The sequence below is a fragment of the Lutra lutra genome, chromosome X (assembly GCF_902655055.1).
Source record: "Lutra lutra chromosome X, mLutLut1.2, whole genome shotgun sequence".
Classification (NCBI taxonomy): Eukaryota; Metazoa; Chordata; class Mammalia; order Carnivora; family Mustelidae; genus Lutra; species Lutra lutra.
Window position 1 is genome coordinate 96,097,694 of NC_062296.1, and position 18,760 is coordinate 96,116,453.

Here is an 18,760-nt window from a genome sequence, read left to right on the forward strand (position 1 = left end):
CATGCCTCTCTCCCCTTATCTCTTGCAACGATGGATCGTCTCACTCTCTCCATAGTTTTCCCCTTTGCAGACTGTGGTAGAGCTGGACCCATCCCACACGTACACATGCAGTCATACAAAAGGTAGGAAGTCTTTTCACATTGGCCTCTTTCACTTAACACATTGCATTTGGGATTCCTCTGTGTCTTTCAAGGCTTGATGGCTCATTTCTTTTGGGTGCTGAATGATACTCCATTGTCTAGATGGACTCCCGCCCCCCTGCCCCAGTTTATACATGCATTCACATACAGAAGGATGAGATTAGTTGACAAATAGTTTAATAAGTTCTAGTAAAAATATGGAAGGCGTGTGAGTGCTGACTCTTACATGGGTATGCTGAATAATCTAACAGGTGTATTATTATATATTATATAGTATATGTAGTATATAATATATATTACAATTTATATGTATTAATATATTAATGCCACTATTATATTATTATATTATAATTAATTAATGTCAATATGTTATATTAATATATATTTTATTTATATAAATAAAATATTTATATTGATATATAAATATATATTTATATATTTATTATATATTATATACATTTAATGTCTATAATAATTATTTAAAATGTATATTTTATACATGTAAAATTACATATAAATACATGTAAAATTATTTTATATGTATCAGATATACATATATTTTATATGTATATAAAATATATATACAATTATATATAAGATATATATAATATACAAATTATATATAATTTATATATTATTATAATACATGTATATAAAATAGAGTATATATAATAGAAGATTTAAACCCAAATGTATCAAAAAGAAAAGGTAATATATATATAATACAAATAATTACATATTACTTAAAATTATATAATTATTATAATCAATATATAATTATATTGTTTTATTATTATATATTAATATATATAAATTATATACTCAAATGAACATGATTATATACAAATCACCCACTGTGTCAGCAATGCACGAATTACAATAAAGAAGGTTGCTTGAACCTTTTGTGTCTTCGCTCGTTCAGATCCCTTCGGAGCACATAGTAATTTATTTTTCAAGATCTTGCTCTGAGGCAACTTTTAATCCTGAAAGAGGGAATTATATTCGAACCCAGCCAAGGTTCCATTGAGTAAAGACGGTGGTCCCATTGTCTAACGCACTTTTAGTTCAAAAACAAGGTACGGCTATCAATAAATGAAAGCTTGATTGAAATCACCGTGAAGGCACATTGAAAAGAGAAAATCAAAATGCTTTGCGGAGCCCACGGGTCGCACCCACAGCGTCCAAAATTGGCTATCCTAGGGGCCGGCACTCATCCAGGACTCCGATTTGCACCCTGCTGATCGTCACAACGCTCATTTTGCATCCCCACCTTTTAAAAATCTATTGAATGAAGTGGTCCTTGATGATTTCATGCATCGTCAACATAATTTTGCCCAGTCACTCCGTCACCGGTAGCTGATTGCTGGTACCTGCTCGGTATTAAAATCTGGCTAATGTGCTTTCCATTGAATGGAGCCCATTTTTTCTCCCCAAAATGTCTTGAATAATTAAAATTTCTATAACACCATCTGTGTAGCGATAACTCTGAATATTTCATGTGACTGGATACATTGGTAAGGATACAGTAGCAACTGCAGGGAACCTGTAGAGAGTTCTGGTACGTTAGTGTGGGTGTAGATGTGCCATCAGAAACAAGCAACTTGCATGCAAGCCTCAGACCATGCTATGGACGTGAGTAGAGACATGGCTTGCGTGCATGGACACTTCCATGGCACCTTAACATCTGGGAATGAGTGGGTTCGGGGCTCTCAACTGCTGATTTTGTAGGAATGTGTATCGTTGTAGGGGATTCCCTTGGAAGCTTCAGATAATGGGACCATGGCAAGGAGTACAGTAGATCTAGAAGGCAAATTGGTCAACATTCGTGCTGCAATTAGGTTGACGCTGATAGGACAAGAAAACACCTGTGTTTGACATATAACATGCAGAAATTAAAGGTCATACGGCATCGATAGTCAGTGCAAGGTGAAAACATACACAGATATTCCTGTTCCCGCCATCATGTCCAGAAACAGGATGTCTCCAACCTCACAGAAGCACCTGTTCTTTTCTGAGCTTTTCTTCCCCACCCAGGTGATAACCAGTATTCTGACTTTTATGCAAATCACTTCCCTGCTTTTTCCTTATGTTTTCCCCACAGTCGTATAGGCATCGCCAAATCACATTTAAATTTTACACATTTGGGGGCTTTAAATGCATGGAGCTCTACAGTTTCTTCTGACGTGTTGTTTTCAGGCACGTGGCATTTCCAGTCCATCTATGTTTCTAGATGTAGATCTTTTCCACTCATTTCCATTCCTGCATCTTCCACGGTGTGACTAAATTACTGAGCATTTCCCCATTTTATCATTAATAGACTTGTGTGTTATTTCCAGCCCTGACTGTTACAAACTTCCACGTTGCAACCATTCTTGGAAATGCACCCTCGTTTCTCAAGAGCGTGGGTCTTCTGAGGCATATGCCTATTCTGGAATTGCTGCTTTAAATCTACATTAAATTAAGACTGAGCCGTTTTTCTGATAACAGAAATCACTGCTTATACCTACAGGTTTGAGTTTGCACCAATATTTGGTGGCATGAGAATTTCAATTTTATTTTCCTGTCTAGTGTGTGTACACGGAAACTCACCACGTTTATCATGGTTCTTTCCTGAGGTGGATGCATGTCTGTTTATGTCTTGGCTCTTTGTATTTTCTGTTTGATGAGCTGGCTTTCTGTCATCAGTTTTTGTATTAAATCATTCATCTTTTTCTAATTGATTTATTTTGATTAGAGGGCTTCCACAGTTAAACATGCTACAGAAAAATCTTCTATCCTCTGGCGAACCTTTCCCTGTGTTTAAGGGTGTCTTTTCATGAGCTACTGTTCCTAAAGTTAGTTTATTGATTTTAAAATAGTTTTTGGAGCTTTAAGATGTCTTTTGGAAGAAAGAAAGAGAGAGAAAGAAAGAGAGAGAGAAAGAAAGAAAGGAAGAAAGAAAGGACAAAGAAACAGAGAAAGAGAAAAAAAGAGAAACAGAAAGAAAGAGAGAGAGAGAGAAATGGAGAGAGACAAAGAAAGAAAAGGAGAGAGAAAGAAAGAGAAAGTGAAAGAAAAAGAAAAAGAGAGAGAAATTAAGAAAGGGTGAGACAAAGAAAGAAAAGGAGAGAGAAAGAGAAAGTGAAAGAAAAAGAAAAAGAGAGAGAAAAATTAAGAAAGGGAGAGAGACAAAGAAAGAAAGAGAAAGAAAGAAAGAAAAAGAGAAAGAAAGGAAGAAAGAAAAAGAAAGAAAAGAGAAAGAAAAAAGAGAGAGAAAGAAAAAGAAAGAAAGAGAGAGAGAAAGGGAGAAAGACAAAGAAAGAAAGAGAGAAAGAAAGATAGAGAGAAAGAAAAAGAAAAAGAAATTAAGAAAGGGAGAGAGAGAAAGGAAGAAAGAAAAAGAGAGAAAGAAAAAAGAGAAAGAGAAAGAAAGAAAAGAGAGAGAAAGAAAGTTGTTTTCTTTTCCTCCTCAGAGATAAGAGCATTTCTTTCTTGAATATCTTCAAAATACTTGTGTTTTTTAAAATTTTTATATTAAAATTCACATGGACTTGACATTTTTATGTTGTGTGGATAATGGGTACAATTTATTTTTCCATATACACAATTCAACATCACAAGATCATTTACTGAAAAAAAAATGTTTACTGTATTGCCACAATTCTATTGGTTCCTTTGTGTATATGGATGCCAATACATTTTGTCACACATTATATTTTATAATAATTTACAATATATAGTATAATGATTTTTTCTTGTTCTTTTTTAAGAGTATCTTAGCTGTTTTTCAAACTTTGCATTTTCATGTACACCTTAGAGTCTCCCCTTGGGACAACAAACATCTGATTTTTAATTAAGAATTTAATCTGTGGACCAGTCATGCTTACTGGTCATCTTTCAGTATTTAATAAACCCCTTCACAAAAATGTCAAATACCTATAACTTATTTAGGTGTTTTTTTTCCTCAGTGATATTTTCTAATATTTCAAATCAATGTCTTGTACACATTCTGTGTCACTGATTTGTAGGGATAGTATTCAGAACTGTTGTAATGTTTCTCTTTTTTAATTTTTTTTTTCACACAGAAACAGCTGTTGCTGGTGTAATTAGCAGTGAATTATTAGGGGCTTGGGACATTATTAGCCAATTACTCATGCATCAGGTTGGAAGAGTAAATCCATCATATCACAGCTGGGAACCAGAACTCATGATGTATCCCCCTTTGGGTTTTGGCAAACCTGGTGATTTCTAATTGCTCATTATTGCTGGAATATAAAATGCACTTTTTGTTTAGTATCAATTTTGTAGCCACCAGATTTATTAAATTATGTTACCTGAGATTTTCCACATACACTCTACTATCTATGGGTAAAAACAATTTTGATACTTTCTTTTCCATCTTTATACATGTTTGTTTTTCTCACCTTGGCACAGTAACTACCAAAAGGACAAAGATTTGAGTATTACTTTCTTTCTTTTCTTTTTTTTTTTTCTTTTTTCTTTTCTTTCTTTCTTTCTTCTTTTTTTTTTTTTTGCTTCTGGCTGTAAAGACAATGTTGCCAACATTTAAACAATATCTCTTTGTATCTTCTAATATGGATACAAGTTTGTGGTTTGGGGCAAACCCAACTTGGTGGTGGTATATTCTTGGACTTTTCAGATGTTGCTGAACATTGTTCATGGGTGGTTTGTTGGCTTATCTGTGTCTTGCTGGGTTTGGGGTGCATGGTATATTATCATATGACACATGGAAGGAAATATCCTTTTCTTACACACAGGTAGAGTTCAAGGTTGAGAATATCTCTTCCTAATGTTTTACAGAAGACAAGTGCCACCATTTCTGCATTGAGTTTTCTTTGTGGCATGAGTTCTGACACCTAGTTCAGTATCTTAAATGGTTACGGAATCACTCTGGTTTTCTTTTATTATTTTTTAAAAGATTTTGTTTATTTATTTGACAGAGATACACCGAGAGAGGGAACACAATCAGGGGCGAGGCAGAGGGAGGAGTCCAATGTAGGACTCGATCCCCAGATCCTGGGATCATGACCTGAGCCAAAGGCAGACACTTAACCGACTGAGCCACCAACGCATCCTCACTCTGGTTTCCTCTTTATTTCTGAGTTTGTTATGTTCTATGTTTCTAGAACTCTTTCAATTTCTTATAAATGTTCTATTATCAGAACATCTCTTATTTTTTTACTGCTGCAAGTGTATGGTGGGGTTCTATTTTGAAAGCCCAAATATCTATGTTTTTGTTTGTTTCTTTGTTTGTTTTTACTTTATCCATAAAACTCCTCAGTTTATATCTTTGATTACACTTTTCAAGGAACCAACTTTTGGTTTTCTTCTTTACTCTATGTTGACTTAATTTTCATTAGTTACTGTTCTTTTATTTTTTTTTAAAGATTCTTATTTATTTTTTATTTATTTTTAAATTTATTTTAGACAGAGAGAGAGAGCATGAGTAGGGGAAGGGGCAAAGGGAATGAGACCGTTTCAAGCTGATTCTGTGTTGAGCACAGAGCCTGATGCAGACCTCCATCCCACAGCCCGGAGATCATGCCCTGAGCCAAAACTGAGAGTCACTGGCTTACGTGACTAAGCCACCCGGGTGCCCCTCATTAATTACTCTTCTTATCTTTATTCCTTCCTTCTCATTAATTTTTTTTAAGATTTTTTTTATTTGACAGAGAGAAATCACAAGTAGGCAGAGAGGCAGGCAGAGAGAGAGGAGGAAGCAGGCTCCCCGCTGAGCAGAAAGCCCGATGCGGGGCTCGAACCCAGGACCTGGGATTATGACCTGAGCCGAAGGCAGTAGCTCAACCCACTGAGCCACCCAGGCGCCCCCCTTCTCATTAATTTTACTGTTGTTTTACTTATTATCTTCTTGAAATAGAAGCCTATTTTATTAATGTTCTAATACCCTCATTTTGTTAAGATGTTAATATGTTCCTGTAAATTTTGCTCAAGGGATGCATTAGCTGCATTCCAGAAAGTGGGTGATACTTTTACTGTTCATAGGAAATATGGGATTTCCATCATGAGTTTTTCTTTGACTTCTGATTTTTATCAGAGGCAGTTTGCATCTTCTGTCATTTAAGTAAGTCTCTTAAATTCTCCCCTAATGGTTATAGAGTTTTCTCCTTTTTGTTTATATGTTTGTATACTTCCATTTTGCATGTTTTATGTGCTTATCAATTTAGGGGATAATTTCTAGGATTTTGATACATTGTGACAAATTGAAATTCTTTTATGATGGGATCCTTTATTTCTGGTGGTGTTTCATGCCTGAGTGTCTATCTAGCTTGATATTAATATTGCTACATTTTTAGTAATTCAGTCGTGCACCATTTCCGTGTTTTTACTTCTGGCCTTTCTTCTGACTCATGGTTTAAATTGTATGTTTTACATATCAGGGTCTGATGCTCTTTGCTTTTGTAACTATAGATCCACTTTTATTTACCTTTTCATTTGGTATATTTGGGTTTAAATCTTCTATCCTAAATTTGTGCTTTTAGTAACCCACTTTTTCTGTATTTTCCTCTCTGTTCTTCCTTTCTTGCTTTCCTGTAAAATGCTGATTTTAAAATCATCTTGTTGCTTTCCTCCATCCCCACCATATTAGAAATTAAAACATTTTGACTGTAATCTTTTAATAGAGAATGCCAGAAGTTACAACAGGGGCCCTTAATATAATCACTAATTTTAATTAATACAATTTCCATTTCTCTGGAAATACTACCTAATTAGTATATTATTATACCTCCATTTTCATCCCTCTAACTTACCTGCTGTTACTGCCATTTGATCGTGTGTGTGTGTGTGTTTAGGAATCTCATAGGAAACTGTTTATTTGATTTGGTCTACATTAATTTTGATTTCCCCTCAGCCAGTTCATTTACTTGTTCCTCATTACTGCTGTGCCTCTACCTTTATGGGTGAATATTCTCTTAAAAAAAAAAAACCTAAATGATGATCTAAAATATGTTTTCAGAGGATGTGAGCTTTTGAAACTCTCAGATAGCTTGATGAAAGTGTCTTTACAGTCCCTTCCTCTTGAAGAATATTCTTGCTGAATTTTAATTTTCAGTTATTTCTTTCTAGCCATTAGAGAGAAATCTTTCTCTTCCAACAAGAATTTAGCTGTCTTTTTAAGAGTTCCTTCTTTGAAAATAATGCATTCCCTAGATCTCATTCCCGTGATGCTTTTCAAGATTGTTTGCCTTAGACTGTTTGCAGTGCTAACTCTGATGCAGTGAGATAGTGCATTCTTTTCATTTATCTGATTGGAATAACTTAATCACCTTTGACTTTTGCCAGGCTGTTTTTCTTCAGTTCTGAGAAAGCTTCATCATGACCTCTTCCAACACTGCTGTTGTATTTTCTGCCTTCTTTTCTATTGGCAGTCAACTTGCGTGTAACTTAGACTTGATCCTTGTGACCCCCTGTTCACACTTTTTGTTTGTATTTTCACCTCATTTCATTTTCAAGCTTCCTTCTGAATAGTTTTCCCCCGGACCTACGTTCTATTCCATGAAGTCTCCTTTCTTCTGTATCTAATGAGTGGTTAAACCTGTGCACCCAATTTGTTATTTTGTTACAGTTTCTTCACACTTTGGGAATTATTTTTGGACCCTCCTTATAATTTCCGGATTTTGGAGGTTCTCAATTTTGTCTTTTCTTGCATATATTTTTCACCATGGCCCTAAGTGCTAGCTTTTATATTTCCATTATCTTGAATGCCCATGGTTCTGTTTCTCTTCCTTGTTTGTTCATCTTATTGTCCGGTAGCTTCATGTTCCAAGCATTGAGATGATGTGCATTTAAAAAATTCTTATCTGGCTTTCCCTATTTCTGACTCTGTTTTTATATTCTCTTTTGACACCTTTCCATGACACATTCTGTGCAGTTTCTTCTCACCTGTGCTCATGTGCTCTCCTTTTCCCTTCAGCTTTTTTTGTCCTTTAACTTGACTCATCTGTTCTTTTTTTTTTTTTTTTTTTTTTTTCATTCCTGTGATCCTCTGATATAAAGTTTCTATTTGGTCTTTTATGATGTCTCTTTTCTGCCCCCGTTTTAACAGTTTCTTACTCTCTGCAGAAATTTTCAATGTCTTTTTTTTGTAGTTCTTTGTACATTCTTCCAAAATGGTTGGATTATCATCTATGTCTCATCATGACACTATCTCAATCTTTGCAAGGTCTCTTTCTCATGACTGTTACTTCTGCTTGGTCTTACCAGTGGCTTCTTATTTCTTCCTTTATGTATCTGGTCATCTTTATGAACTGGTCATTGTAGTTGAAAAGAAACTACTTATAGTAATAAATTGATGCTGGGGTTAATGGCTTCCTTCTCTAGGGCAGATGCCTAAGGACATTAGAATTTTGTATTATTTCATTGACCAAGACCTGGTGTTCTCTGAATTGTTTAGATGTTGTGGAGGTGGGCTGCATGGTCTTGCAAGTCTGAATTTCCTTTTGTTTGGTGCCTCACCTGAGAGTGAAACCCATGGAGGGAGGGAAATATTAGGGACAATCTGTCAAACTGTACACCTTTGGCAGACACTGGGGTTTGACATTTGCCTCCTTACACCATGGTGCTGGGCAAGCCAAAGCAGTTCCCTCCATGTTGGAAACTGTCCTGGGCAGAAGCTCCCCTGTATGCTGGGTACCCTACCTGATGGTCTACCTACCTGAATCTTCACTTTCTCATTGGTTTTGGTCCTGTAATCTCTAAGTATGATTTTAGCCTTGAAGTTTTTTTTTTAAGACATTTTATTTAATCATGCAAATTTTAACTTGTTCTCAGTAAGGGGGCTGGCTTGAATTACCTAGCCTGTTACTACAAGATGTAGATGTCTCATTTATTCTGATTTTAACACAAATGAGAAGGTAGGTGATACCAGTTTATAGAGATAATGCAAAATATTTTATTAGAGCTATATTCTCTTAAGAACAGTTCAGAATTCAGAGAATTCCTGCTTTATTTTCCAGGCATTAAATAGGCAATCTTGTTCCTAACAACCCGAACTTCAAAGAAATTTCAGACACTTAATCATCATTTAACAAGACAGCGAATGCAACTTGGATTTTAATTAGGATTTATGTTAGAGTTATGGATGAGAAGATATTTTCATTAACATTTCTCTGTGAAACACTGAGTCATACTCTTGGTTTTTCACAGATTTCTTTACACTTTTCAATCAGTATTTGAGTATTTCCTGGGAAATGGGAGCTTGGTTATTTTGGTTTATTCAAGAGTGTTTGATGTTTTAAAGTGCATGATTAAAAGCCATTTTAGAAATACATTCATGAGTGGGTTTTTTTTTTTTTTTGTATTTTTAAAGATTTTATTTATTTATTTGAGAAGGAGAGAGAATGACAGAGAATGAGAACATGAGAAGAGAGAGGTCAGAGGGAGAAGAAGAACCCCCCCACACACAATGAGCAGGAAGCCCAATATGGGACTCTGTCTGGGGACTCCAGGATCATGACCCGCACTGTTAACCAACTGAGCCACCCAAGCACCATCTCACAAGTGTTTTAAATAGGAAATTACCAAAGCTAGTGTTTCATTGGAAATTCAGATATTTAAATTTTCCCAATCAGAATAGTCTCCTTTATATCTGCATAATGTGACATGAGATCATTGACCTTAGAGATGAATGACAGTTATTGCCAGCTGTTTGTGAGTATATCTGATTTAAATCTATCATATGACAATAATGATAGCTACTTTGCAGAGCTACTATGACAAAGAAGTGAGACAATGCCTGTAAAGAACCTGGCTAGCTCTTTTGTATGTAATAATTACTCAATAAATAACAGCCCTGTGATTATAGAGCTGCTGATCAGCCCTGCCACAGTGAATTGATGTTTCAAATCCAGGCATAACATAAAAGAATGATGGTATATTTTAAGCCAGAATTAAAATTTCCCAGGATAGTCACAGTAATATATTTTTCTAGGAATGCAAATGAGGCTTTTATGTTGATAATTTTGAATATTTGACTCTGCTTGGACTCCTTTCAAAGCTTAGTTGCCTTACTCTTCGTGCAAACCAACTTTGCAAATCTGCAGTCTTGAGTGTGCTTGAATAGCCATGGATTTCAATTCAGTGGAAGGGACATGTGCACATCAAGGGCACCCATGCAAATAATGTTTGTAAACTGGCTTGGTAGAATTTAGACAACACTTTTACCAATTGCCCAGCGAAAAGCAGAAAGAAGAACAAACTAAAATGTTATCGAGGTATTCATACTCTAGAAATGGGAGCATGTCAAAATGACCTTATTTCTCAAGAATATGTCATATTCAACTATCCATCATGGATAAATAGGTTTTTTGGTAACTTGTCTTGTATTTCCAGTTGGAAACAGAATGGTAGTCTGGTGTATGAATATGTACATTATGTAGTAATAAATCTGAGAAAATACAAAGTCTCTGCATTGAAAGCTATCACTAAGGGGCATTAATACAAGACCCCAGCAAATGGTGGAAAGACGTATAGATATGTATAAGTATATATATATATATATATATATATATATATATATATATATGATTTTATTTTATTTTTTTTAAAGATTTTATTGACTTATTTGAGAAAGAGAGAGTGAGAGAGAACATGAGAGGGGAGAAGGTGAGAGGGAGAAGCAGACTCCCCATGGAGCTGGGAGCCTGATGCGGGATCCGGGATCATGACCTGAGCCGAAGGCAGTCACTTAACCAACTGAGCCACCTAAGTGCCCCAAGATTTTATTTTTTAAGTAATATCCACATCCAGCATGGGGTTCAAACTCATAACCCTGAGATCGAGTTGCATTTTCCACTGCCTAAGCCAACAAGGCACCATCACATATATTTTTAAATAAATATGTTTACATATTAAATACATTTCATGAATTATATATTAAATATATACCATTATATATACACACTATACATGTTGTTATGTTACATAGTTAATGTATATGCAATATGTGCATATACATATATATGTCACATATGTATTAAATGTGTATAACATACATATATTTACATAAAACAAACATGTAAACATACATATTTACATACTTACATAAAGTAAATATTCACATATATTTACATATTTACAACTATGCATATTTACATAAAGTAAATATACATATTTACATGAAGAAAATATGCATATTTACATAAAGTAAATATATGTAAGTATTTACATATATTTACATGTATCTATATATTTATAAATATACATATCTACATATTTACATCAGGTAAATATATGTAAATATATGTATTATATGTATCCTATTCTATATACTACATGTATGCATTTCCTATTCAAAGGAACACTCATGGAATGATGATTCCATATTTCCAAGAGTTTCCCTTGTTCCAAACAGTAATAAAGGTTTAACATTTCTTCACATAAAAATAATTGATTGGATTTTGTGAAAAGCCAGGAAATGATTCTTTTTCAATCTGACATCTATTTATTGAAGTTCACTTAGTTTCTGTACACATCCTTAAGACATCTGGAGAACATCTGCTTCATGTAAACCAACTTGCCAGGTATGATAGACTGAATGTGTGGCCCACACCCCCAATTCAGGTGTTCAAATCTTGACCTCCAGTTGGATGCTATTAGGCAGTGGGGTGTGGGTCCTCCCCAGAGGGGACCTCATTAGGTCATGAGGGAAGAGCCTTATGAGTAGGATTGATGCCCTTATGAAAGAGACCTCAAGTAGCTCCCTTATGGCCTCCTGCATGTGAGGACACAGCAAGAATATGGCCGTCTGTGAACTGGAAGAGACACTGCCCCAGACTCTGAATCTACTGGCACCTGGATCTGGGACTTCCAGCCTCCAGAACTGTGAGAACTTACGGTATGTTGCTTATAAGCTCCTCCCACCCCCCAGTCCTTGGTACTCCATTAGAGCAGTTAATCAGACTGACACACCAATTGTGTGCCTACAGACTGGTTCAAGGGAAGGCACTTGGGACCCATAAGGAGGGAGCAAGCCTAACTTGAAGCATCTGGTGGACCTCCAGTGCACCTCATTGAGTCCAACATAGCCCTTCCATGAGCTGTCAAATAATGAATTGATTTTTGAAACAAATGACTTTGTGCAGCGATCAAAAGATGGTGCCCTGTGTTCCAGGTTTTTGTGCCACATGACCATAAATCTGAAGTAGGTTTTCTTTACCTTAGGCTGGACCATTGTCTGTTGTGGGAGCTGTCCTATGCACTGTAGGGTAATGAGCAGCACCCTTGACCCACTAGAGTCCATAACACCATCACCCCCACTTCCTCCCTCAGTTGAAAAAACAAACAAAAACAAATTCTCCAGACAATGTTACATGTCCTCTGGGAGACAGGGAACTACACAGCATCAGTGAAATGATTTATACTATATTTTATGTGGACAAGAATTACATGGAATGACTGGTTGTCTCTAGCCTAAAACTATATAAAGTGAACTGTTAAAGCAACAGAATCTGTACAAAGAGAGAGAAATATTATTCAGTACCAAATTTGGTTTCCATCCTAAACATGTGATTAATTTTCCCCATCAGATCTTTTATTGTATTAGCATTCTTCCAAAAAAATAGAAACAATTAGAATATAGCATACCGTTGACAGTATGCCTGATTATATGATTAGTATATTGAGTTTGGTTGTGAAATCTACTTATAATTATGCATCAAAGACTATTTAAGTGACATGGATTCAGAAGTTTGTTTCAATAGTTTGAAATCTTTGAAGGGTAAAAATGGGGCACAAAGTGGATGATTATCAGGAGTCTCTTATACAACGTGATTTTCATTCTTTTTTTAGTTAATTGATTTCTTAATTTTAAAATTAAAATTTTTTGTTTAATTTTAAAATTAAAAAAATTAAACTAAATACTACTTTAGTTTCAGGTATACAATTAGTGATTTCACAAGTTTATACATTGTATTATGCTCCCCACATTATAGCTACCATCTGTCCCGTTATAGCTACTATAATATCTGACTGTGTTCCTTATGCTGTGTTTTGTAGTCCTATGACTTCCTCCTCCCATAACTGGAAGCCTGTATCTCCCTCTCCCCATCACCCGTTTTGCCCACCTGCCAACTCCCTCCCCTCTGGCAACCATCACTTTGTTCTCCATATTTATAGTTCTCATTTTGCTTTTTTTGTTTACTGATTCATTCTTTATATTCCATTTATGAGTGAAATTATATGGTGTTTGTCTGTCTCAATCTGACTTATTTCACTTAGTATAATATCCTCTTGATCCATCCATGTTGTCTCAAATGGCAAGATGTCATCCCTTTCATGGCCGTGTCGTATTTCATTATATATACACCACATTTTCTTGTTGCATTCATCTATCGATGGACACTTGGTTATTTCCATGTCTTAGCTATTCTAAATAATGCTGCAACAAACGTAAGACTGCATATATTTTTCTGAGCTGGTGTTTTCATTTTCCCTGAGTAAATATCCAAGAGGGAAATTATTGGATCATAGGATATGTCTATTTTTGACTTTCGGAGACACCTCCATACTGTCGTCCACAGTGACTACACCAGTTTGCATTCCCACCAACAGTGCATGGGTGTTTCTTTCTCTTGACATCCTCGCGAATGATCGTTTCCTATCTTCTTCATGTCAGCCATTCTGATAGGTGTGAGGTGTTAGCTCATTGTAGTTCTGATTTTCATCTCCCTGATGATGAGTGATGTTGAGCATTCTTTCATGTGTCTGTTGGCCCTCTGGATGTCTTCTTTGGGAAAATGTCTATTCAGGTTATCTGCCCATGTTAATCGCATTGTTTGTTTTTTAGTGTTGAGTTGTATACGTTCTTCATGTATTTTGGATATTAATCCCTTATCAGATGTATCATTTGCAAATATCTTTTCCCCTTCGGTAAGTTATCTTTTTGTTTTCTTGATGGTTTCCTTTGCTGTACAAAAGCTTTTTATTTTGATGTAGAGTGTCATTTTTAATTCAAAAGCATCTGACTTATTTTATAATTGTTTATCTAGGCATATTGGTTAAATTTCTCAGTAAAAATAAATTCTACCCCATATGCAATGGATATGTATTTGTATTTCTACTAGTGTTTCCTTTTTTTTTCCTCTCTCTCTCTTCTTTTTTTCAGCTTCAATAAGGTCTAAAATTGGCTACATGTCTTCCTGACCCTTAGTCTCCCTATGAGGTTTGGCATATCTAGAAACTAATGAATAGTGAAACAATTCTATTTTCCTTCCATTCTCTTCTTTATGATCTATGTAATTAAACAGAAAAGAAATTAGGTTCCATAATCACTTACCTTATAAAAGATAATTTTATTTCACTACTCATGTTGGATATTGGAACAGAAATTGATATACGGAAAAATGCTGGACCTTTCTCTTTAGCTCAGTTCTGTTAATATGAACGTAATCCTCCCCTATGTGAGACCAGTTAATGAGAAAAAAAGTGTAAATCTATCTTAAAGTGTATTTACTAATATTTATATTCTTGAGCAAGATATGAGGCAACATTACTGAGCACATTTTAACGAAATATTTCAATATCATAATGTAGGGAAAAAAATCATAGTTTTATGAAGTTGCTCACCTCTATCATCATGAGGAAAACACACAATTGGAACACACTATCATGAGGCATGTTTCCATATAAGCAGAGGGCTAGGAAGCAGCACAGATTTAACTGTTGTTTTCTGTCTTTCTCAAAGGCTATGGAGACTTAGGAGAACATACTGATGCCAAGACGTTGACCAACAAAATTACTTGTATAGTCTCAAGCAAAGGGTGTTGATATGGGAGAGACTCTATTCAATTTCAAAAGCTATAATATAAGCATACCCACCATGAAAGGGGCCCATTTATATTCTTTTCTGAGAGCAATAAAAGAAAAACACATTAACAAAAGGGTAAGCCTCTTCAGTGTATATTATCCCCTCTCGAAAAATGAGTTAAGTGATTTCACAGCAGGAGAGCAGCATATTTGTAAGAAGTTCCATTAGTTACGAAATGAGTTTTCTCTGTACTATGTTTTCGCAGAATGAGAAACATGGAAAACATTAGTCTTTGTATTTCTCTGGTGTTTACTCATTTTGCTGTAAGATCTCTACCTCAGCCTTCACAGTTTTGATGGTTCAGTCTCCAGGGGGTGGTTTTTGGTAACTAGGCAAGACCTGATCTTTTGTGTCTACCCAAAGGATACTTTCCTGTGTCTGCCATTTAGCATGTAGCACCACACAGAGAGACTGTGTGTTGGTTGGAAACTTTGTAATTATTAACATCAAGGAAGGTACGAATGAGAGGATGCTCTTGGTTGGAAATTACACAACAATCTATGAATATTGCTTTGTGTTTACTGGAGTTTTCAATTGCCTACACTTTTCCCTTTGCCAACAGACCTTCTCAAAAGGGACATGTGAGTTGTGGGCTCCATGAAGAGTGGATTGAGTTGGCTTTACTCTTGGGTGGTGTGGGATTAAGGAGGAGGCAAGGGGAAAGAGAGAGGGGCTCTTCAGTTGGAGGTCCTTGTTGCTTCTGTTGTCTTGTCTTAATATTAAAACATTTAAAATATAAAACCTCTGCTAAGATACAGAAAATAGCTTTTTCCTTTAACACACAATATTCTTTATCTTTTGTCGAGCCACTTATGGTCTTATTAAACAATTGTGTAACACTATTTCTAACCAAAACGGCTTCTATAGAAGGATAATCTAGTCTACACGTTTTGTTAAATTATAATAAATTCATTTTGTATGATATTTTTGCAGTATTTCCAGGGATTTAGATTCATTGTTTATCTTTTCTCCTTTGGTGAGTTTGAATTGTTATCCCCTCAGCTTAGTCATTTTAGCTCTTGATCCACTATATCCTGCAGAAGAATTTTAAATTTATTATGATGTCAGTCAGTATAATTCAGGGAAGGAAAAACTCAGGAGTTCATCTTCTCTTTAAATTCATGGTTTCTCTTTCTTCCTTTTCTTACTTTCCCTTGAGCCTCTCCCACTACAATTTCTCCTCACTTGACTTATTTCATGACTTTGGATTGAAATTGAACTTGTCTTTCTTTTACGGACTGTCTCTCAAGCCTGTCTCTTTTGCTGTATCCACAAATGTGTTTCAAATATCTATACCTGAGCCATTTTTCATTTAAGCAGGCCAGGTATTCTTATTTCTGAAAAATTAATTGTATCTGTTGTTGAAACTTCACTATAATGAAAGATCTATAGGGAATTTTCTTTTTGCACTCTAATACACCGTGTACTCAGGTCTCCCAGAAAACACCCCCATTCCTTCTGTCTACAGAATTCTTCCAGAGGTATTTGTAACTAATCAGCTTTTAACTGCCAGTTTCCAATATGCTCTCCCTAACAGTTTGCTTTTCTCCTCTTAATAACATAAAATTGAGATGCTCTATTTTGACACATACAAATCGACCCTGCTTTCAGAAATGTTCCATGACAGTTGGGCGGTAATGGACATAATCATAATTCTTGGCCAGCTTAGGTTGTTTCTAAACACTGGCTGCTTTGGACCATGATGCAGTAGAAACAGTGTCTTGGAGTGAGGGTTGGATTTCATATCTATTTTAAATGTGTATAGGTGTTGGAATACTTACAGAGTTTAGGAAGTTTAACCAATTTAGCATCTAACCATAACCTGTGAACATCTTGGCCACATTCTTGACAACACAATGTATTATAAAATGTGTAATTACTGTACATCCCAGCAGAAGTCAGTAAAGTTCTAAAAAGGAGCAGACAGTAAATATTTTAGACCTATGGATCATATGGTTTCTGTCCTTACTGCTCTGATCTGTCATTGTAGTTGGGTCACTCCAGAGATGATGGTAAATGAATAGGTGTGGCTTTGTTTCAGTTCTCTATTTGCAAAGGCAGGTAACATGTTGGATTTGGCTTATGAACCATAGTTTGCTAACTGATCTAATAGCTCAATAATAATTTTTAATTTGTTTCTTTGTATGAATTAGGTTGGGAATCTGTGCTTAAAATCCATTTAGGAATCAGTCTCTGTTAACCTTTAAATCCTTTGCTCATATGTGATAATACAATTGACCTTTCTTTTATTGGTTTGTGAGTGCTTTTTATATATTTGAAACCTAATCATATTCATATATGTTGAAAATTTAATTGTCTCTTGCTCAGCTGTTGTAACAGCTGATTTTCTTATGAATTCCTGTTTTTACATAGAACTAAATAAAAATAATTTTATATCCCTCTGGTTTGTGACGTTTGCACTTAAAAACAATTGAAGCTTTATATTGATGTTCACTTACATAATTTTCTAAGTATTTTCAAGCAACAGTATTGTAGTGATCTTTACAACCGTACTTTGAGATTCCTTTTGATTTTACAGATTAAGAAACTGAGTCTCAGGTGAAGGCTGAGTCAGATCATAGGTTATAAGCAAGGAGGTGAGACTATAACTCAACTTTGGACTTTAGTCCTAGGGTCGTCTCTTTCCTCCCAGCTGTGGTTGCCACTTGCCATAGGGAATAAAATAATACCTCAAAAATCAGGCATCCCTGTTAGGGTCTGTGATCAAAGGAACGAGACTGACACAAAGCGAAAATCAAACAAAGCTTTATTTCGTGCCAAGCATCGAAAATCAAATTGACTGGTAGGGGCCATCTCTTACAAAGAGACGATGACGATGACCCCGACAAGGTCACTCTCAAGAATGCCGCTCCGGATGAGGCTGCTCTGGATGAGGCCACTCTGGACAAGTCCGCTTCCCAGACAGGGCCGCTCCCTGGAATGAGGCTGCTCCAGTGAGGCCGCTCCAGCGAGGTTGCTCGCAGATGGGGCCGCCGGAGGTGCTCTGGATGAGGCCTCTCCAGACGAGGCGGCACGCCGTCTGGGCCGCGGCCCGGGGTGTCGAGGCTGCTTGTGGTGGGGCTGCCGCTCAGTGGTGGAGAGGTCGCTCGCAGTGGCGAGGGTGCTGGCGTCTAGGCTGTTTTCTACCACACCGCTGCCAACGACTACGACGACCAGGAGGACCACGACGCTCCGAAGCTCCTGACGACTACCCTAAGGCTCTCCCAACAGCTATTCTAACGGCTATTCAAACTCCTCCTACTACTCTAACAGCTATTCTAACTCCTCCTACTACTCCAACTGCTATTCTAACTCCTCCTACTACTCAAGTGGCTATTCAAACTCCTCCTACTACTCTAACAGCTATTCTAACTCCTCCTACTACTCAAGTGGCTATTCAAACTCCTCCTACTACTCTAACGGCTATTCTAACTCCTCCTAAGACTCTAAGGCTATTCTAACTCCTCCTACTATTCCAACTGCTATTCTAAATCCTCATACTACTAGAGTGGCTATTCTAGCTCCTCCTACCACTCTAATGGCAATTCTAACTCCTCCTACCACTCTAATGGCAATTCTAACTCCTCCTACTACTCTAGCGGCTATTCTAACTCCTCCTATTACTCTAGTGGCAATACTAACTCCTCTTACCACTCTAGCAGCCATTCTAATGCCTTCTACCACTCCAATGGCTATTCTAACTCTTCCTACCAGTCTAGTGGCTATTCTAACTCCTCCTACCACTCTAGCGGCCATTCTAAATCCTCCTACTACTCCAATGGCTATTCTAACTCCT

The 18,760-nt window shown here is 36.2% G+C and overlaps 1 protein-coding gene across 6 annotated transcripts in view; it reads left to right on the top strand.

The window, feature by feature from the left end:
• The window catches only part of NLGN4X (neuroligin 4 X-linked), a 311,928-nt gene that overhangs the window by 221,881 nt on the left and 71,287 nt on the right, over positions 1-18,760 (top strand). The gene's annotated exons all lie outside the window — the stretch shown is intronic.